Here is a 22,982-nt window from a genome sequence, read left to right as displayed (position 1 = left end):
CACGTTCTCTGGCCTCCATGGTTTCTGATGAGAAAGCTACTGCCTTTTGAATTGTGTATCCATTAAAGGTAAGATAACATTTTTTCTCACTGCTTTTAAGGTATTTTTCTTTGTTTTCATTTTCAAAAGTTTGATTATGATGTATCTTGGCATGGATTCATTTGGATTTGTCCTGTTTGGGGTTTACTCAGCTTTCTAAATATGTAGGTTTATGTCTTCTTTCTAGATTTGATAAGTTCTCAGCCATTAGTTATTGGAATACATTTTCAGCCCTACTCTCTCCATACCTCCTAAGACTCAGATGACATGAAATGTTAGAACCTGTGTTTTATTCCTACAGATTCCTGAGGTTCAATTCATTTTTCTTTAATCTATTTTCCTTCTGCTGTTCATATTGGGCCATTTTTTTCTCTTCTGTCTTTAACTGATTCTTTTCTGTGCTGTTGCCATTCTCCTATGGGAACCATTCACAGATTATTTTTTAACTCAGTTTTTGCATTTTTCTGTCCTAAAATTTCAATTTGGTTCTTCTTTATGTTTTCTTTGGTGATACTTTCTATTTCTTTGACAGGGTTTTCTATGTTTTTATTCCCTTCAATCATGTTCATAATTGCTCATTGAAGTACCTTTGTGATAGCTGCTTTAAAATCCTTGTCAGATAATTCTAATATTTGTATCATCCCAGTGTTAATTTCTGTTGATTTTCTAATTTCTGTTATTTTATGTTTTTTAGCTTAATAAGTAATTTTTTTATGTATCCTGGACATTTTGGATATTATGTCATGAGAATCTGGATCTTAAGTTTTCTGTGTTAGTGGTCCTCCTATGATACCATGCCAAAAAAGAAGCATGACATCATTACTGCTGGATAGAATGATAACTTAGGTTTCCCAGCAGCCCTCCTGTGAAGAGATCACTTTAGCTCTCATAGACTGGGAAGGGAACCTTATTACTGCTCTTCAAGTGGCTTCCATGACATTCTGGGTATGTGTAAGGGGCCTCCATACTGCCAAGTGGGAATGAAGTCATAGGTCACAACTTGGAATTCTTTCAAAACACCCCAGTGAGAAAAAGGGGAACATTGTGACAGACAAAATGAGAAGTCTAGTTTCCAGTTTGTCCTCTCCTGACAGTGGTGATAGTGGGGCCACAGTTTTATTCATGGTTACTTTCTGAAAGTTTTCTGTATTGTAAAAGCAATCCTTTCCTGGTACTTTGCCTAAAAAAAAAAAAAAAAAAAATCAGTGTACTTTGGCTTTTTGGGTGTATACCCACTGATATTTCCAGGTTGATATCTTCTTTATTGCCCAGTCTGAACAAGCAAAACCAGAAACTGCAGAAGCTACCACTATGTCATTCCTTGAGTGTTGATTTTCCTTAAGGGTCTGTCTTTTTATGTCCATCTTTCAGATTCTTCTCTTTGTTTTATATATAATGTCCAGAGATTTTAGTTGTCTTTAATAAGAGAGATAGGAAGAAATATATCTACTCTATCTTGTTTCTAAGAATAGAAGTCATATATAAATACTGGCAACTTTGACAAACTGATTTTTTAAGTCTTTTAGTTGAATAAGATAAAATCCATGTGGTTATAATGGAAGAGGAGACCAGATCCACACTTAGAGTCTCTAACATTTAAAATTTTGTCAGAAGAGGAAAAATCAGAGAATGAGATTAAATACAAATGTTTAGAGGGGAAAGAAAACTAGAAAGATATGGCACCATGAAAACCAAGATACATGTGTTTTTTAAGAATATGGGTAGGAGAAACAGTCAATGATGAGATATTGAACTAAATTGATGTGGGAGTCCCCACCTGAAGAGTCCCCCACCCCTGTCCACTGTGGATGAGAACGAGGCTACCAAGATATGATCTTCTTGGGGAGGAAAGATGGAAGATCTCTCAAAGGAGAAGGGCCTTGAGCCTGTTCCTCAATGGGCTTTTATTGGGTTCAATTTGCATAGGAATACAGGGCATATATGTAAAGCTCAATAATTGTCAGGCAGTAATGATCAAACAACAGATAACATTCAAAGAACTATGAGGTCTTATTCTGAGTCAGGGTCAGATAGCTAAAGGGCCATAAAACTTTGGAGAAACAAACTTATTTTATGCTTAGACACTTATCATTTAAATTAAAGGTATTCATAGCAAAGCAGGTTTCACAGGATTTTATGCATTCTTTTCTTAGGCCTGATGGCCCCAGAAACCCACCCTTTCTAGCACAGGGCCACACCCACCTCTGGCATTGTTTCAGGCTTAAGTCAGGTGGAGGATGTGAGCAGCCAAGAGATTAGGAGACTTCTTACAGACAGAATGAGAACTCAGGCTATGTCAAAGCCAAGGGGTGAGGGTCCATCATCCCCTTTTCTGTAGCCCCCCAAGTCCTTCCCTGATGGCCCCTTCTTGATTGTGCCTGTTAGGTAATCCCTCCCTTGAGGAATCTTACCCGTAATTGGCTAACCAGTCATCTGCCCTGGGCCAAGCAGGGTGAGGTAAAGGGGGCAAAGGTAGCATCCTCGCCAGGAAGATAAGCTTTGTCTCCTTAGTGGTTTATGGTCCTAAGGTCTTTTTACTCAGACTTAGCCATGGAGTGTTACAGCTTCTGAAACCAGGCAGAGCAGTTCCCAACAAGTTGAACACCATAAACTGACCATTGTATTTTGCTTTCCAAAATTATTAGTGATTTCAGTAAAAGTAGTTGTGTAGTAGTTGGATGAAAACATTTAAATGGATTTAAAAGTAATGTTGGAGGCAAAACTATAGAGATAGTGAAAATGTTAGTGGTTTCCAAGGATTAGGGGGTAGGAGGGATGATTAGGACAAGTAGGGTGGATTTTCAGGGCAGGGAAGCTATGTTTTTATGATACTAAAATAATGGATATATGACAATATGTTTGTCAAAACCTATAGTGTATAAGGTCTGCTCCGAAATTATCCAGCCACACAATATGAAAAATAGAGGCATTTATTGAAGAAGATATAAGATATGAGAAACATTGTACACAAGTACAATGATATCTTAGTCACCTTCAAAGTAGCACCTTGGGATCTCACACAATTCTCCAAATTACCATCAGCTGCATCATTGTATTTTCCTGAATTTCACTGAAAGTATGAAATTTCTTTCCTTTAAAAGATGATTTTAGTTTTGGGAAAAACCAGAAGTTGCAGGGCTCCAAATCTGGGTGGTACTGGGCTGAGTCACTTGAATAATTGGATGTTTTTCCAAAAAACTTTGCATGAGATATGATACATGAGCGGCATGTTGTCATGATGAAGCTGCCAATCACCAGTTGTCCATAGCTGCAGCCTTCTGAATCATCCAGATTTCTGTGGAAGAGAGAACATTCATTCAAGCTTACTGCAATCTTGATGTAGATTTATTGCTCTACTAGCTCAGTCATTTTGAATGTGATGGCCACACAGTACACAAGCTCACTCAATGTCAAACAACCTCCCTGACTAGTACACTGAAGTCATCATTGTTCAGACATACACATTCCAGTCCACTCTCCTTGCCTGCCAGGTTGCATTAATGTCACACAAACCATTTGCATTATATTAGCAATGGTTAGAATTTTTCCAGACAGATCTCGTATATAACATCGAGTATACTCCAATATAAACTATGCTCTTCGAGTGATAATGATGTGTCAGTGTATATTTATCAGTTATAATAAATATCAATCTGATACTAAGATTGATAGTGGGGGAAGCTCTATGTGTGAGAGAGGAAGAGAAAATATGAGAAATCTCTCACTGTATACTCAATTTTTCTGTGAACTTAAACTAATTTCTGAACAGTAATCTTTTAAGAAAAAAAAAAGCATCCCAGAATTTCTGGCTAAAATGGAAGTACAGGTAGAAACACTTTACTTCCTTGCACAACCAAAAGAAAGATAACAACCAATTTAAAAACAACTACCAGAACTCCAGAAAATCAGGCTGCACAGAACTCCGACAACCAAGGAGTTAAAGAAAGAAACATTTATCCAGACTGGAGGGGTGGAGATGGGCAGCCAGGCAGGTGGAGAGGACCCACAGCAAGGTGGGAATTGTGTGGGTAAGGCAGGGCTTACAGACAAGGAAACTAAGACTCAAAACCTCAAGCTTTAAAATACTGTGGGTGTTGCGAAGGGAGGAGAATCTCCCAGTCTCACAGGAGACTTTGATGGAAAGTAGAGCTAGAGCAGAGCAGAGAAGAGTGAGGGAGCAGCTTTGTTCCCTCTCTGACCCCTCCTGCATGGACATCACCACAATGCAGCAAAGAAGGTGACCTGCCCCAGCGAATACTTAAGGCTCCACCCCCTTACAAAATAATAGGTGCCCTGAGACAAAGAAATATGGCCCAAATGAAAGAACAAATCAAAATTCCAGAAAAAGCTAAGCAATGAGAAGATACACAACCTATCTGATGCAGAGTTCAAAACACTGGGAATCAGGATGATCACAGAATTAATTAAGCTTGGTCACTAAATGAAAGAAGAAATGAAGGCTACATAAAATGAAATAAAGGAAAATATACAGGGAACCAACAGTGAAGGGAAGGAAATCAGGACTCAAATCAAGGATTTGGAAAAAAAGGAAGAAATAAACATCCAACCAGTACAGAATGAAGACAGAAGAATTCAAAAAAAAAAAAATTTAGGAGAGTCTGGGACAACTTTAAAGGTTCCAAAATCCAAATCATAGGAGACAGAAGGAGAAGAACAAGAGCAAGTAATTGAAAACTTATTTGAACAAATAATGAAGGAAAACTTCCCCAATCTAGCAAAGGAAATAGACTTCCAGGAAGTCCAGAAAGCTCAGAGAGTCCCAAAGAAGTTGGACCCAAGGAAGCACACACCAAGGCACATCATCATTACATTACCTAAGATTAAAGATAAGAAAAGAATCTTAAAAGCAGCAAGAGGAAAGTAGAGAGTAACCTTCAAAGGAGTTCCCTTAACACTATCAGCTAATTTCTCAAAAGAAACCTTGCAGGCAAGAAGGGGCTGGAAAGAAGTATTCAACATCATGAAAGTCAAGGACCTACACCTGAGATTGCTCTAGCCAGCAAAGCTATCATTTAGAATGGAAGGGCAGATAAAGTACTTCCCAGATAAGGTGAAATTAAAGGAGTTCATCATCACTAGCTCTTATTATGTGAAATGTTAAAGGTACTTGGCTAAGAAATAGAAGAAGATAAAAAACTATGAACAATAAAATGACAACAATTAACAACTGAATCTAAATAACAAAAGCAAAAACTAAGCAAACAACTAGAACAGGAACAGAATCACAGAAATGGATATTACATAGAGGGTTATTAGTGGGGAGGGGGAGAATGGGGAAGAAAAATGTACAAGGAATAAGAAGCATAATTGGTAGGCATAAAATAGACAGGGGGAGCTTAACAATAGTATAGGAAGTAGAGAAGCCAAAGTTCTTATATGCACAACCCATGGACATGAACTAAGGTGTGGGATGCTGGAGGGTAGGGAAGTACAGGGGGAAGGAAGGATAAAGGTGAAAAAAAAGGGACAACTGTAATAGCATAATCGATAAAATATACTTAAAAATAAACCTATTAATCAAGTGTTGAAAAAAAAAAAGGAAAAAAAATAACCATCCCTAGTGTGGCTTAGTTTGTTGGGCATCATCCTGCAAAGTGAAAGGTCTCTTGTTTAATTTTCAGTCAAGGCACATGCCTACATTGTGGGTTCCGTCCCTGGTTTGGACACTTAGGAGGGGCAACCAATCCATGTATTTATTTTTTTCTCACATTGATGTTTCTCACCTTCTCTTTCTCCTTCCCTTCCTCTATCTCTAAAAATAAATAAATAAATAAAATATTTTAAAAGAAAGCAAATTAATAAATACAGCATTTTCAAATAATAAAAGTATAGCACTGACTGGTGTAGCTCAGTGGATTGAGTGCTGGCCTGCAAATCAAAAAGTCACTGGTTCAATTCCCAGTCAGGGCACATGCCTGGGTTTTGGGGCAGGTCCCCATTGGGGGCATGCCAGAAGCAACCACACATTGATGTTTCCCTCTTTTTCTCCCTCCATTCCATTCTCTCTAGAAATAAATAAATAAAATCTTTTTTAAAAATGTAAAAAATATATAAAAATATATAAATAAATATATTTTGAGAAATTTAAGAAAAAGGTCAATAGCCTTTTTTAAAAAAAGATTTTGTTTATTTTTAGAGAGAGGGGAAAGGAGGGAGATAAAGAGGGAGAAAAACATCAATGTGTGGTTGCCTCTTGCATGCCTCCCACTGGGGACTTGGCCTGTAACCCAGGCATGTGCCTTGACTGGGAATCGAACTGGTGACCCTTTTCTTTGCAGGCCAGCACTCAATTCTCTGAGCCACACCAGCCAGGATGACTTTTTTTTTCAAAAAAATTTTCTCTGAATATTAGAAGAAAATAAAATGGTAGCCAGAAGAATTATGGTCAAAGGAAGCTTTTCATTTTTATTTTTTTAAAGATAGCATATATTAAAGCAGGATAGATGAGAGAGAGGGACAAATGGGAATTGTTTAAAAGGGAAAACAATTTCCAAATTAGAAAACATTAAATAAATAAAAGGAAATTAGATGCAGATGCATGAGAAAGAAGGCTATTTGGAGAAAGATCCTCAGATAGAAAAATAAAGATAAATATTCAGAGACTCATAGTAAGTGGAATAACACAAGAAATGAAGCTTTTTGAAGAAATAACTTTGTCATTTATTTTTTAAGTTATTGACAGTCAAGATTATTTTAGTGTTTTTATTTTATAACTATAGGTGTGACTAATTTGCCCTGGAAGGGGGAGGGTCAGATAAAATAAAGTAGGAAAACTCCCTCTTCTCCAAAGTCAAAATCTAAGTCAGGTTCAGGTTTTTGCCATAAAACTATGACAATGCTGAAATGACACAGGTAAGTATCCAGAAAATAACATTTTCTCAGACACTGTTAATAGCCTTTAACTTATAATACATTGTAAATGACAGAAATGCAATAAGTGTGTTTACTTCCTTTGAAATGCTCCCAAAGGAAAGAACAGATACTTTTCCATTTTGCTCATTTATAGCCATTTACCATAGTTATTATTTGGTAAACCAACAACAATGAGCTGTGCTTCTTTCTTAACATTTTTAACTTTTTGAAAATAGGAATTTATATTTATTAAGTACCTAAGCTATTAATTTTTTAACATAATTTTCTCTATTTCCTTTTTTTTTGCTCTACAGTTTTGGTCAAGAGAATAAACCCCATTAAATTCCAGAGCAATAAACATTATTGATTATTTTGATGGCAGATAAGTTACTCAGTTTAAGGGAGTGAAATGGCAGTTCAGCTGTGAAATGGTGTGATGTGATGCTGGAAGTTTCTGAACATATTTTATGCTTGACAGTAATAATATTGAATTATTGTGTCCCTGCAAGGCTTAGAAAACCTGATTCAAATTTAACCCAATTTATCAAGGTTTGGCAGAGTTATAAGAATTAACAAATCATGCTGTGACTTAAAATTAGCATTATGAATATTTAGGAGCTATTAAAACTGTGGGTTAAATATATAAAATGTCACTGTCATCATATAAAAGCACAATTTCACACATAAGAGAAGAAGGCTTATTACACCATTCAGGATGGTACAAAATGCAACGTTTGAATTTGCTTTTGAGATCAACATCTTTATAAATGTTTTCTTTTGGTAATAAAAAACCCTCCACATCTGCTTGAAAGGTGTCATGTCCTCCAATCCGACCTTCTTTTTGTTACTCACACCACATAGGAAATATACAGTGACAGTCCAACCTTTTGATAGATGAATCTGAAGGTTACATGTAGTTGTTTTAATCATAACTAAATAACATAAGGGACATTCCTACAGCATCCAGCCCTAGGGGATCCTAGGGGATTTCCAGGGGATCAAGAAAACTGTACCACTGGGTCCCACAGGACTTCTACTACATAAGGCTGCCCTACAGAGACAGGGAGGTGAAGCACATCAATCTATTACACAGAAATAAACAAAAAAAGACAGCTAGAGTAGGGAGATATAGAAACAACTCCCAAACAAAAGAAAAGGAGGAATCCTCAGAATAACACCTACGTGAAATTGAGGCAATCAATTTATCAGACATAGAGTTCAAAGTAATGGTTATAAGGATGCTCAAGGAACTTAGTGAGAATTATAAGGACCTCAGTGGAAACTACATCAACATGAAAAAGGACATAGAAACTATGAATAAGAACCAGTTTGAAATAAAGAATTCAATATCTGAAATAAAGTATTCATTAGAAGGAATTAATAGAAGGTTAGATGAAGCAAAGGCTCAAATCAGTGATTTGGAAAACAAGGTAGAAAAAAAAAAACACCTATTCAGAGAAATAAAAAGAAAAGAGTTAAAAAGAACAAGGATAGTTTAAGGGATCTTTGAGACAACATGAAATGCAAGAATATCCACATCAAAGGGATACCAGAAGGAGAAGCAAGTGAGCAAGGGATAGAAAGCCTGTTTGAAGAAATAATGACAGAAAACTTCCATAACCTGGTGAAGGAAAAAGTCACATAAGTTCAGGAAGCACAAAGAGTCTGAATCTAGACAAATCTGAAAAGACCCACACCAAGACCCAGCATAATTAAAATGGCAAAATTTAAAGAAAAACACAGAATCTTAAAGGCAGCCAGAGAGAAATAGCTACAAAGGAGTTCCCATAACTGTCAGCTGACTTCTCAACAGAAACACTATAAGCCTGAAGGGTTTGGCATAAAGTAGTCAAAGTAATGAAGAGCAAAAACCTGTAGCAAAGACTAGTCCATCCGGCAAGGCTATCCAAGACACAACAACAACAAAAGGGCTAACAGAGTTTATTACCACCAAACCAGCATGGCAAGAGATGTTAAAAGAACTCCTTTAAAAAGCATTAAGTATATATAGAGAGGAATATAGGTATGAAAGAAAAAAATGATATCAATAATAACCTTAAATGTAAATAAATTAAATGCCCCAATCAAAAGACATAGGGTAACTGAATGGATAAGAAAACATGATTTATATATATGCTGTCTATGAGAGATGAACCTCAGAACAAAAGATTTATACAGACTGAAAGTGAAGGGATGGAAAAAGAAATATTCTGTGCAAATGGAGACAAAAAGAAAGCTAAGGAAGCAATACTTACATCTGATAAAACAGACTTCAAAACAAAGGTCATTACAAGGGACAAAGAAGGTCACTACATAATACTAAGGGACCAATCCAACTAGAGGATATAACCCTTGTAAATATATATGCACCCAATATAGGAGCACCTAAATATATAAAGAAAATCTTGGTAAACTTTAGAAAGATATCAACAGCAACAGAGTCATATTAGGGGATTTTAACACTCCATTGTCACCAGTGGACAGATCTTTCAGACAAAAAATCAACAGGGAAACAGCGACCTTAAATGACACACTAGATCAAATGGATTAATTTGATATTTACAGAATATTTCAACCCAAAACAGCAGAATACACATTCTTCTCAAGTGCACATGGACCATTCTTAAAGATAGACCACATGGTAGGACACAAAATAAGTTTTAACAAATTCAAGAAAATTGAAATCATATCAAACATCTTGTCAGATCACAATATCATGAAACTAGAAATCAACCTCCATTAAAAAAATTCAAACACATGGAGGTTGAACAACATGTTATTAAATAATGAATGGGACATCAATGAAATCAAGGAAGAAATAAAAAACTACCAGGAAACAAATGAAAATGAAAACACAACTCACAACTTTTGGGACACAGTGAAAGCAGTACTGAAAGGGAAGTTCAAAGCATTACAGGCCTACCTCAAAAAGGTAGAACAATCTCAAATAAACCATCTAGCCCTATACCTAAAAGAACTAGAAAAAAAACAACAAACAAAACCCAGAGTAAGTAGCAGGTAGGAAATTAGATCAGAGTGGAAATAAATGACATAGAGACTGAAAACACAATTCAAAAGATAAATGAATCCAGAAGCTGGTTCTTTGAAAAGATAAAATTGATGAATACTTAAGCAGACTCATCAAGAAAAAAGAGAGAAGACCCAAATAAATAAAATCAGAAATGAAAGAATTAATAACTGACCAAAAAGAAATACAAAGAATTATAAGAAAATATATGAACAACTACATGCCAAGAAATTGGACAACCTGAGCAATATGAATAAATTTTTAGAAACATACAATCTTCCAAAATTGAATCAGCAAGAAGTAGAAAACTTGAATAGACCAATAACAACTAATAAAATTGAAGCAGGGATTTAAAAAAAGAAAGAAAGAAAAGCTCACAGGAAACAAAAGTCCTGGATCAGATGGCTTCACAGGTATATTTAACAATCAGTCAAAGAAAAACTAATACTTATCCTTCTCAAACTATTCCAAAAATTCAAGAGAAAAATCCAAATGAAGCTTATTACAAAACCAGATAAATACACAAGAAAGAAAGAAAATTATAGGCAAATATCTCTGATGAACATACTGAAATCCTCAATAATATAAATAAACCAGATCTAGCAATGCATTAAAAAGATCATACTCCATGATCAAGTGGGATTTATTCCAGGGGTGCAAGGTTGGTACAATATTCACAAATCAATGAATGTGATACATCACATAAACAAAATGAAAGATAATAATCACATGATCATATTAATAAATGCACAAAAACATTTGATAAAATCCATCACTCATTTATAATAAAAAATCTCAGTAAGGTGGGAATAAAGAGATCATACCTCAAAAGAATAAAGGCCATATATGAAAAAAACTACAGCTAACATTTTACTCAATGGGCAAAAACTAAAAGCATTTCTCTTAAAATCAGAAACTAGACAGGGGTGTCCACTTTTACCAGTCTAATAAACAGTGCTAGAACTCCTAGCCACAGTCATCAGACAAGAAGAAATGAAAGGCATCCAAACTGGAAAAACAGGAAAAAAAAAATAAACAAATGGAACTACCTCAAATTAAAAAAAAAAATCTTTTGCACAGCTAATGAAACTGTCATCAAAATGAGAAGAAGACCCATTCTATTGGAGAACATATTTGCCAATGATACATTGGACAGGGTTCACTCTCCAAAATATGTAAAGAACTTGTGTGATTCAACATCAGGAAGAAAAACAATCAAATTAAGAAATAGACAAAGGGCCCTAGCTGGTGTTGCTCAGTGGATTGAATGTGAGTCTGCAAACCAAAGGGTTGCAGGTTCAACTCCCAATCAGGGCATGTGCCTGGGTTGCAGGCCAGGTCCCTAGTAGGGGGCGCGTGAGAGACAACCACACATTGATATTTCTATCCCTTACTTTCTCTTTCCCTTCCTCTCTCTCTAAAAATAAATAAATAAAATTCTTTTTAAAAAAGTGAAGAGACATTTTTTTTTTAAAAAATGGGCAAAGGACCAGAATAGATACTTTACCAAGGAGGACATACAGATGGTCCATAGACACATGTAAAAATGCTCAATATCATTAGCCATCAGAGAGACACAAATTAAAATCACAATGAGATATCACCTCATACCTGCCAAAATGGCTCTCACTGGTAAATCAATAAGCCAGAAGTGCTGGTGAGGATGTGGAGAAAAGGGAACCCTCATGAACTGTTGGTGGGAAAACAGATTCTACAGCCACTGTAGAAAACAATGTGAAGTTTCCTTAAAAAATTAAAAAGGAACTGCCTTTTGACTCATCAATTCCACTTCTGTGTATATATCCAAAGAATCACAAAACACCAATTCAAAAGAATATATGCACTCCTGTATTCATAGCAGCATTATTTACAATAGCAAGATTTGGAAACTGCCTAAATTACCATCAGTAGATGAGTAGATTAAATAGCTGTGGTACATTTACACAATGGAATACTACTCAGCAGAATGAAAGAAAGAACTCCTACCTTTTGTGACAGCATGGATGGAACTGGATACTATTATGCTAAGTGAAGTAAGCCAGACAGTCAAAGACAAATACCGTATGATCTCATTCATAATTAGAAGCTAAAGAACAAAAGAGAATAAGAGGCATAGAAACATGGAACAGACTGAAAGCTGTAAGAAGGGAGGGGGAAGTTGGGTGCTGGTTGAAAGAAGGGGAAGATATTGTTCAAAGATTATATATGCAGGACCCATGAACAATGGTTTGGGGATTGCCTGAGGGAGGTGGGGCTGGGGGAGTGGAGCAAAAGGGACAAAATTGGAACAACTGTAATAACATAAACAATATAAAGAACTAAAACTGTAAAATTTCTAGAAGAAAACTTATTAAAAAAAAGAGGAAAGAGTCATAACATTGGTCTTGGCATTGATTTCCTATTATGACACCAAAAGCTTAGGCAACAAAAGTAAAAATAGACACATGAGACACTATCAGACTAAAAATCTTCTACACAACAAAGCAAACAATCCATAGTCAAAAGGCAAACCACAGAATGGAAGAAAATATTTGAAAGCCATATATCTGATAAGGAATTAATCTCCAAAATATATAAGGAACTTTTACAACTCAACAGCAAAACAAGCAAATAACTAAATTTAAAAAATGAGAAAGGATTTAAATAGATACTTTCCTAAGAAGATATATGAATAACTAGCAGCCATATGAAAAGATGCACAACATCACTAATCATCAGAGGAATGCAGATCAAAACCACAATGAGGTGTCACCTCACAAATGTTAGGATAGTCATTAAAAAATAGAAAATAAAGCAACCTGACTGCCCATCAGTAAATGAGTGGATCAAAAAACTATGGTAATTTACAAAATGGAATACTACACAGCAGAGAGAAAGAAGCTCTTACCCTTTGCGACAGCATGGATGGAACTGGAGAGTATTATGCTAAGTGAAATAAGCCAGGCAGTGAGGGACAAATACCATATGATCTCATCTTTAACTGAAACATAATCAACAAAAGAAAAAAAAGCAAGAAAAATATAATCAGAGACATTGAAATTAAGAACAATTTGACAGTAAACAGAGGGGAGGTGGGAGGGGAAAATGGGGGGAAGGGTTTTCAGGAACTACTATAAAGGACACATGGACAAAACCAAGGGGGAGGGTGAGAGCAATGGAGGGAGGTGGGTTTGGCTGGGGTCAGGGGAGTGGTGGGGATAAAATGAAGAAAACTGTAATTAAACAAAAATAAAACAATAAAAATATAGGAAATAAGTGTGTTGGTGAGAATATGAAGAATATGGAATCATTATACACTGTTGGTGGGAGTGTAAAATGATGCAGCCACTATGGAAAATAGTATGGAGTTTCCTGAAAAAATTCAAAATAGAACTGCCATATAACCACCAACCCTACATTATGTTATCCAAAAGAATTGAAAATGAGATCAAAGAGATATTTGTATTCCTAAGTTCCTTGCAGTATTATTCACAATAGCCAAGAAATGGAAACTACCTAAATATTTAAAGACTGATGAATAGATAAGGAAAATATATACACATAAATGAAATACTATTCAGCCTTAAAAACAAAAGTATATCCTATCACATATTAATAATATGGATGAACCTTAAGAACATTATGCAAAGTGAAATAAACCAGTCCCACAAAGACAAATACTGCATGATCTCCCTTATATGAAGTATCTGAAATAGTTAAATTCATTGAAGGAGAGAGAAGCATGGTGATTACTAGTGGCTGGAAGACAGGACAATGGAAAGTTGCTATTCCAAGGCTTAAAATTACAGTCATGCTGAATAAAAAAACTGGAAGTGTTTGATTTAGAATATTATCCTTATAGTTAACAATATTGTACTGTTCACCTAAAATTTTGTTATGGGGTAGATCTCATGCTATGTTTCAACCCTCGCAGGACATTTGGTCCTGTCCGAAATGTCCATGGAGACATTTGTTTCATGTGTAAAGGCCCTTGTAATTTCATCCTGTCAAAAATGTCTATGAGCATATTTGGTTAACCTCAAATGGTCCTGTCAAAATCACCCAGCCACTCTGTTCCCTCCCTTGCTGTCTGTCACTCTACTTTGAAAATGTCCCTGGGTTCAAAAAGCCCATAACATTTATTTATACCTTTGGCTTATAGAATTAATGCATAAGAAATACTATGATGTTTTATTGGTCCAATAATTGTATTGTAGCTGTATTGCAAATAATAATTCTTCTCGCCTCAGTATCCTGGCTGGTCATGGCACATAGGGTTAGGCAGATTGATAGGCTGGATCACATGTCACTAATCATTTTAACAAACACAAAAAAGATAATGGTATAAAGCTCGCCTGTGTTTTATTTAAAAACATAATTACAATTTCTAAGATTTTATGTCTATTTTAACTTCTAAATAAACTCTGATCATTGAGGGGTATGCCTAATTTATACACAAAAAAATATCATGCCAGACATGGCATTAAACAAGGAGATGGTTTTAGAATTGGGGAGAAAGGAAATAGACTAACTAGTTGATGAATCCCAAAGCAGTGCTAATGTTGCAGGTCTTCTTAAAGTTCAAATAGGATGTAGTCAAAGGAAACTGATGATAAAACACATTTTCACCTTAACTATACAAGGTTGAGTTTTAAATTTGCATAAATATAAATCGTAGTCTTTGGAAAAACTTCTTCAACTACATTTTAATGTTATTTTAAATCTATTTTTCTAAGTGTTTTGACTCTGTCTTGGAAATGATGCCATAAAGCCTGAAAAATAATAAACTCAAAGGTCTAAAATTGCCTTAAGTATATCTTCTCCTCTAACCCAATGTTCCCTGTCATCTTGTTGTACAAATTTGCAGTTCAGTGATTCTTGGTTACACACTCCCTTGACCAGATATGCCACCTGATACCTACACTATTCCTAACTGGCATTAACTCTATGTGTCCTTGTACTCATTATAACTGATGTGAGATTTTGCTCATCAACATATTTGGTAGCACTATTATTGCCCTTGTGTAAAATGCAAAGGCAGAGGGTTGGTATTAGAAGTTTGGTCCATGAGAGTTCTCATAGTAACTTGTTGCCTTGCTTTGGGGATGGAAAGGTTCCTTCTATAATAAAAAAAACTAATGCTGAGGAACTGTTTATTCCTTTAGTGTCCAATTCTACCCAGCACTCCTTGTTCTATGTACCCCTTCCTGATAAATTGTAGCTTTTAGTCATTTTATAGTTGCTTCTTTTTTAAAAGTATGTGCTCTATTTTTTTCATATTGAGAGGTCAGAATTGTGCCAATTTATTTAAGAAATGATAGCTTTTTATACAATCTTTGTCAAGAGAAAACACCTTTAAAAAGACCTACTTGCCCTTATTTAAATTCCTACATATTTACATTTTATTCAATGGCTTCCTGTGAAAAAGAAATATGGTTGTGCAATTGCTCAGTTTGCAATTCCCACATTAATTTTCTCTGTGGAAGCCTGCAGATGCACAGAAATTAAATACAGAATTATGTAGAAAATGATTGATCTGTAAATTCATTTGAAATGCCCATAGGTACCTCCTTCCAAACTGGGGTGCTTTAAGTGATATGCTGCATTGATTTTCTTGTATGTCACATCACATTGGGTTTGTATTTCTCATTATGCAATGTTATCGCTCTATAGTGCAATGGCTTTTGTGGTGACACTGTGAATACAATATAATGTGATGTGCCATGGCTGTGAAATACCATTAAACTATTATCCTCTAGAGAGTAGGTGAATCATGCCATTTCACTACTGCAGCTCCAGAAGGCAGAGAGAACTGCAGGAGGCATGTGCTTTGTAGGATATCCAAATTTGTTTACCATCTACCTCATTGGAGTCATGTAAAATTATATGTTGATAGAATTACTAATACTAGTACTACCAAAATAATTTTAATTTGATTCAAGGAAACTCACCTGTTCCTAAAATGAGTTGTTACATCCTTTCATTTCTGCATTTATGGAGCATAATAAAAGAAAATATCTTGCATCTCTGGCTTAATATTTTCCTCATGTTGTGCAAAGAACAGAGAGAATTTCTCTTCTCAAACATGACACTTGCCCTGGGAGAATTGGTCACATTGTTACAGAGACAATTCAGTGGTTTGTGGCTGCTACCTATGATGGGTTTTGCTTTTTTATCTCTTGGTTTATCACGCAACACAGTGGTTTGAACATTGAATGACTTTAAGACCTAAAATGCCTGCATGTGAGAGCAAAGTCTTGAGCCTTCAAAAAGGACTTTCTTGGACAGATTGGCATTATAAAAATCATACCAGATATTCCCCCAAAATGGATTTTTAATCCTTACCATTTTGGATATAATGATTCTTGCCATTCAAATTCCCTGTAAACCTGGTATCAAAAAGCATTTTTGTTTTAGCAACTGAGTGGGGTGCTTGCTCTCCTATGCTTGCTCTTCAGAGAACTTTAGTCCTAACATAATCATTTTGCTTAATAATATCCTCTTTTTCTGTTGACACTTATAATGAACTTGATGTACTGCATGACTAATAGAGGAAATTGAAAACATCTAAAGTGAGAGAGTTGTTTTCCAGAATTAAGCACATAAATAGGTACCTTCATCATTAACTTGGACCTTAATAATTTTGTACTCCATTTAACCTAGAAAATAAATCCCATAATTTTGGGTAAATGTCTTTATACAGTTTAAGTATTTAAAATTTGGTTTAAAATTTAAAATGAGAAAGTTAAAGAGACAAAAAAGTGTTTTAATAGAGAACAGTGCAGTTCACAAGCTTAGAAATTTCTCAGTGGTCCCTTTTCAAAGTATATATCACAATGATAAATCAGATTTTGCTTAACTTTTTTTTAAATTTAGAGATATGAGCATTTAGTTATTTGTTTACTTTATCTAGGGCATTTCCTCAATCAAAACAATGTGGTTGCTTCATTTCCTAATTCCTAAGATCCTTTTTGTCTTTTTTTTTTAATTGAGGTACATTTCCTTTGACTTTCCTTCTTTGGTATACTTATTTACTTATTTTGTATCTTAGTTAAGAAACTTATCCATTTGAAAAATGAAATTAGGTTCTTCCCCTTTCTCACCTGCTTGAAGAAATAACAACTTGAAATTCTGAAAAGATGGATATAAATTAACTTTTGTATTATCATTGAAAATATTAAAATCACTGAGGAAATGATAATTTAAATCAGAAAAGGTGGGAAAATTTACCCCTTAAGCGAAAGTAAATATAAGGAGTATGGTTATAGTGATAGCAGAAGGCTTGGTTTATTTAATTGAATGATTGGGTAGAAGACTTTAAAGTCTATACCATCTGTGTGCCTTTGTTTCAACTTGTCTGAGAGAGGTTTCAACTTGTCTATAAAAATAGAGTTGATAAAATTAATAAATAAAATTATAATAAAAAGTTTTAATATTATCAATGTATTTCCAATTTAGAAGGATCTTATCTCAATTTGTATTTATTGCCTTTATGCATGTGAATGTAGATTTTATAAACATGTATTTAGAGAGTAGAAGAGTGAACCCTGTGCTCTGGTTGTTACACTTTTATGATTGGAGCATGCATGCCAATTAGAATTAACACTTACATTGTAAACAATGTGATTATTTCACTTTCAAACAGGGGTAAAGATTTCGTTTAGATTTCCCATTATATTTGCAAGGTTAGGTCCTGTTGTTATGTAGCTATGGGTCTTATATTTGATCCAAAATATTAGTTCAAGAAAGCATATTTTCCATTTCTTTTTGTGATATCAGTCTCTTTTCCTCCTTCTTATCCCTGCTTCATAGCATATCCATGGTGGAATGATACCTCTATTGATCAGGATGGTCTCAGTTACACTAGGGTAAAAACAAAAACCTCCCAATCTCAGTTCCTTGAAGTAAAAAAAAAAAATCTTGTTCTCACAGTGTGCAGCAAGGGTCATTGTGAATTCTCCTCTGTATCACTGCCACTCTGGGTCCTGTGAAAATGGGACAACCTACCTGGAATATTGTCCCTGTGGCAGAGGGAAAGAGAGACTGGTGAATTGCACACTGGCTCTTTATTCTACCAAGAGCAATTCTTATATTTTTCCCCATATTTCAGTGACCAAAGAAGTTAACTGACCACTCCTTACTTCTAGGATACAGAGAGCAAGATTATTATTTCATTGCTCTGGAAGTTTGTGGGCAATATCAACACAATATTTAATTATCACTGTCTACCCTCTAGGTAACAAAATAAGTTCATTCTTCTTCCTATATGCAGAATGCACCAACTTCTCTTTCAAGTGAGATCACAAAAAAGTCTAAGCCAGTTACTGAGTCCAACTCAAATCCCAGAAGTGTTAAATTATGCCCAGTTCACAGGAATGTTCTCTGGGACTTGAGACTTGTGAACTAAGGAAACACAAAATCTTTCTGTCTTCTTCTTTCCATCCTCCCAATATCCCAAGTTCTGGGATAGACATGATATCCAGAATAGATACTCTCATCCAGAATGGGGAGCAGTGGGCAACAAACAACAGTTACTAGTCTGTGGCAACCTGAAACCTCCCTAAACCAGCACTGTTTAGTTCCTCTACTCTGAGGATGGTGAACATTCTTTAAGATTTAGCTGTTCCTTGAGGATATCTGCCCTTCATTGCTTCTTATAGCTCTTCCCTTTTCCATTGGTATGCTGGGCTACATTAAAAAATTGAGAATATCCCTTCCTTGGGGAGGAGCAACTTTCTCAGTCTTCCTGTTTGTACTCTAGCTGGGGAGCCAAGATTCATTTTATGTCTCAAATGGTCACCATCTGTTTTAGCCCCAGAAGTTGTGGTTTGGACAATGAAGCACTCTCAGAACGAAGTCAACATTCATGATTACCTCCCAGGTCAGCTCCAAATAACAATACATATACACTGTTTCTTTCTAGGTATAATTTCTACATTTGCTATATGTGTATATTTGCCTTTCTTTTCTCTACCTCTCACTGTCTCTTTACTTAACCATAGGTAGTGGAGCCTGTCAGGCTTTGTAGAGAGAAAAAACACACTTTGTTTCTTTTCTCTGGCACATTTCATTCAATTGCAATGAGTTACTGAATGATTCTCTCTTAGTTGTACCTTTACTCCATGTTCATTTATTCTTTGAAGCTTGTGTACCAACTCTGAATATTATTTCAGTGGCTGCAAACTGGCATGCAAGGATGCATTAGCCATAGTTCTTGCTTGCCAGGAATAAAAGCTGAATCTAGCTGATTTAACAGTAATAATATCTACTGAAAGAACAATGAGTAGCTCACAAATTTTTGGCACGAGACAAGTATCAAGCTAAGTTTCCATGAATAACACCAAAATCTGTCCTTCAGAGTCCACACAATGAGGCAACTACCCCTTGGAGCAATGTTGGAAGGCACCATGACTACCACTGCCTGGTTAAAGGTTGGTTTGTGCCAGGAACTTTTGAACACTGATGTCTTCATAATTTTATGACTCAGACATTACTACCTTTAGGAATAAAATGAAATTTGGATGTGCTTACTTCCTGCAGTTGTTCATTTTTAAATTAAAGTTCTTGAGAAGTTTCTGGATTCTACCATGAGGAGGCAGCTCATAAAGCTCGAAATTAATCAAATATAGCAAAGATGTTCAAAAAGTACTGGGTAGGAAAAATAAATGACATGCATGATCTCATCTTGCTTTCAGCCATCACACTGAAGTTTTAGTGGAACCCTCCTAACTCTGAGAAATTTTCCAAAATCTTGCATGTAGGTCATGGAATTTCATGACAACTCCATTTTTAACTAAATACTATCCCTGAATATTTCAAATTAGAATCATTCCCAATCAGTATCGATAGCTGAGTATGGCAGTATGTTACTAATAATGACTTTACACACAGAAAATTTTTATATCCACTTTCTCATTTCATCTTTACTACAATTTTTTTGCTATTAGTGTTATTACTTTCACTTAAATGAACAGGAAACAAGTGTAGAGAGGCTTTATGACTTAGCTTAGAGTTTATTTCTACTACAAACAAAGCTGACAATCAAATCTAAACTTGGGGTCTAACATTTGTGTGAAAAAGAGTGAATTGGAATTATAAATTGACAATAGAAAAAGAGTAATCTAGAGCAGGGTGTCAAACTCATTTTCACCAGGGTCTACATCAGCCTCGTGGTTGCCTTCAAAGGGCCGAATGTAATTTTAGGACTGTGTAAATGTAACTACTCTTTAACTAGGGGCAAGGAACTCAGTGCTACCGCTGGGTAGAAACAAGGTGCTGGGCAGGATAAAACAAGGTGGAGAGCTGGATTTGGCCTGCTGGCCTTGTATTTGCCACCTGTGGTCTAGAGGGAATGTGATTGAGGAGAACAAAGCTTTAATATATGTACCAGTGGGTGAGAGGGAGGGTTAAAATGAGATAGAAGAATATGAGGTATGGATACTCTGTGTCATGATGGAGTATTGAGAACCCCAAATTACCTGTATCATAGTGTAAGTCCACAGAAGGGATAAAATGTGTTGGAAGACCTAATAAATTAACATTATGTACTTCATAGTTAGCTGAAGACTTCTGACTACTGTCTTTTTAGAATTTTATGTTTTCCCAAAATTTAACATCACAAAATATTACATTCAATTAGCTTCCTAAAAGACATGCTGGCTGGGTTGTTGTTTTTGTTTCTTTCAAATTCAGCTTATTTCCCCACAATGTTAATGAGATGTCTAAATATTAGCATTGTCTAAGAGATGCATTTGTGGGTAGATTTAAGATTTATTCGTGTTCCTTATACAGTTGAAAACATTGTTTTAAACTTATTTTACATTGTTGTTGACACCTTTTGCCCAGAAGCACTTTTGATTTTCTTCTTGTTTTGTAGCTCTATTCACCAACTCTTATGGCATTGTGACATTCCTTGAACAAATATTTGCTTTTTATAACACTTATATAATGTTTCTTTAAAAAATGACATGAACGATGCTGGAAAGAGCTGCTGCAATGTTAACTCATCTCTCAAAGTACATGGAGAAGAAGTTTGACCATTTTAACCTATTTTCTAGTAAAAAAAAAAAGTGAGAATATCAGCAATTGGCCACCTCTGACCACCATCATCTTTTCTCTTCACATTGATTCTGATCTGCCTATTTCAGGTTCTACAGTATATATTGAAATTTCTGTAGTGCCCTTCATCACCAAAGAGTACAAGATCAGCAGCCCCAAATTACTTATCTTATGATAACTCATAGGAAGTCCTGAAGGAGTTCCAGTGAAGATGAAGATGTAGTAGAAACCCTTTATTTCCTTGAACAACCAAAAGGAGGATAACAACCAATTTAAAAATAATAAACAACCAGAAGTTCCAGAAAATCAAACTGCATGGAACTCCGAAAACCAGGGAATTAAATAAACATTCAACCAGACTTGTAAGAGGGAGATGAGCAGCCAGGCAGGTGAGGTGGCATACCATGTGGGCAGGCTGGCTGAGAGGACCGGAGCAAGGCCGTGGACTGTGTGAGCAAGGCAGGGCTAGCTGAACTGGAAACTAAGACTCATAGCTAGCTGTATAATATGGCAGGGGTTGCTATGGTGGGAGAAACTCCCAGTATACAGGAGAGTTCGTTGGAAAGTGGGGCTAGCGCCGAGCAAGCAAGCCACATTGTTCCCTCTCTGACATCAATGATTAGATAATGCTAAGTGCTGTTCCCCCACATGTTGGTGGTAGGACTTTAAAGAAACAAACACATTCCCAAGACCTTGGTTTGGGTCACTGTGATATCAAATTACATTATCACACCCATGAGTTAATAAACAACGAGGAACATTTCAATAAGTTAATGATGAATCAATATCAAAAATCAGGTGATTCACAGCAATTTTTACTTTTCAATAGTTTGACTTTTTAGAGACACAGTCATAGTTTCAAAATAAAATATGGCCAGTAGAATAATCTTACCATGCATTTTTAATGCCCATATCACTGAATTTTTCCTTTTTATGTAATTATAAAGAGATAATTCTAGTACTGTATTAATAACTTCAAATGCTAGAATCTATTATTTCATACCTATTTACTATGTTACCTTTTAAAGCTACCAAGATGAAACTCATCAATTGTTTAGGTGACGCTTTTAGGTTATTTATACTTCTGGCATTCTTGACATAGTTGGTTTCAACTTATTTTGCCACTTGTTTTATTAAAAAAGGCTGTCTTGGTCTGTGTCTTGTATTCAGAAATCAAACGGTCACCACTTACTGACACATTTGTAAAAAACTAAAAAACCCTAAAAATTCCCTGAGAAACCCATTTGGGTTGTGAAAGTGAATGTTTTTCAAAATGTCTTTAACCTTATTTGTCATCATAGATTTACTTCCAGAACCTTGCCACTGCTCCATCAAGTGGTAGAATCTATGTCTTCTCTCCTTCAACCTAGACCATCTTCCTGCTTGCTACAACTAATCAAATAAGAAAATAGTGATGCTATGAGACTGAAATTAGACCATTCAATGGGATAGAATTTGAAGACACATGGAGAAACCCATCTTTAGTAGATTTTCTTGTTTTAACAGCCAGCCAAATGTTGCTACCCATGTGAGAATGGACCATCTTGGATGTGGATTCTCCAGCGCTCATTGAGTTGCCCCAGCTGATGCTCCATGAAGCACCACCAAGTACCACTTGAAGTATAAACTCGTAAATACAGTAACTGGTAGTTGTTTTGAAAACCCTAAGTTTTGAATGGCTTATTTTGAAACCATAAATAGCTAAAATTTCAAATGTTCGAAGAATTTAAATTACCCAATGTCAATAAATAAGGCAGAATCAGAGGGGTAGATCCTTCAACTGCGATAGTGGATCATTGTGTAACAGGTTTTCAAAAGGATTAATTATCTACCTGATGAATCTTTGTTTGGCTTATTATGCACACTTGATTAGACAAAGGTTCTATACAGTCACATTCCAGCTTGTGTGTGTGTGTGTGTGTATATATATATATATATATATATATATATATATTCAGCAAAGATGCAAATTATTTTGGGCCTATAGAGAGAATAACCAGGGCAT

Source organism: Desmodus rotundus, chromosome 13 (assembly GCF_022682495.2).
Source record: "Desmodus rotundus isolate HL8 chromosome 13, HLdesRot8A.1, whole genome shotgun sequence".
Taxonomy (NCBI): Eukaryota; Metazoa; Chordata; class Mammalia; order Chiroptera; family Phyllostomidae; genus Desmodus; species Desmodus rotundus.
This window is presented reverse-complemented; position numbering follows the sequence as displayed.